The 951-nt window shown below is 40.6% G+C and overlaps 1 pseudogene; it reads left to right on the top strand.

Moving 5' to 3' along the window:
* The first annotated feature begins 453 nt into the window (after positions 1 to 453).
* On the top strand, positions 454 to 580 carry LOC145254994 (U2 spliceosomal RNA; annotated as a pseudogene).
* The last annotated feature ends 371 nt before the right edge of the window (positions 581 to 951 follow it).

Consider the following 951-nt stretch of genomic DNA (forward strand, 5'->3'; position numbering starts at 1 on the left):
TTGCTCGGTGGGGGAACAAATAAATACCATCTGTTCCGGCAGATACTGCAAGTTATGACTTGCTAGGACTAGCTATGACTAGCAAAGACCAGATGTGGGGGCAACCCCACATGCCTGACCTTTAACCAGCTCCCATTTCCCACCTCTCGGGAGCTGGTCCCCTTTTTCCCTTCCCCCTCCCTTCACTCCTCACATTAAAAATTGGCCTTGTGCCATATTGGCTCGGTGGGGGAGCAAATAAATACCATCTGTTCCGGCAGATACTGCAAGCAAAGACCATATGTGGGCGCAACCTCACATATAAGACCTTGGTAAATGTAGGGGCAACCCTTCATAGCAATTGTCACTATCCAGCTCCCCTACTCCCCGAGGATTTGGTCCCCATTTCCCCTTCACTCCTCACATTAAAAATCGGCCTTGTGCCTAATTTGCTCGGTGGGGAAGCAAATAAATACCCTTTTTTTGGCCTTTTGGCCAAGATCAAAGTGTAGTATCTGTTCTTATTAAATGCTGTACTTATTGTGATATAAAGGGTGTGATCACTTTTCTGTATTAATTTTATGTAAAATGATCACCCACTTTACAGCCAGTCAGTCTCAAAGCTATTCAAGTCATTCTCCAGACCATTCATGTTGTTTTTGAAGGATTCCAGTTATTTTTAAGCATTTAAGTCATTCTTAAGTCATTCAATTCATCCTTAAGTTCATTAAAGTCATTCTAAGTCATTTACTTTTTATTTATTTAAGTGATTTCAACCCATTTTTCGGTCAGTTTAGTTTATCTTTAAGAATTTCATGTCAATTCTACATTCACGCATTCATTCATTACATGAGAGCATGCGACTAATGGCTATCGGCATGTTTTTATTTCCCACTTACTGCCACGCATAATTATGATTAATAGCATTCATTCTCTACCTATATAAAAGCCAAGTATGGCCAATGATGGAGT

Source organism: Euprymna scolopes, chromosome 30 (genome assembly GCF_053919585.1).
Source record: "Euprymna scolopes isolate OS-2025 chromosome 30, ASM5391958v1, whole genome shotgun sequence".
Lineage (NCBI taxonomy): Eukaryota > Metazoa > Mollusca > Cephalopoda > Sepiida > Sepiolidae > Euprymna > Euprymna scolopes.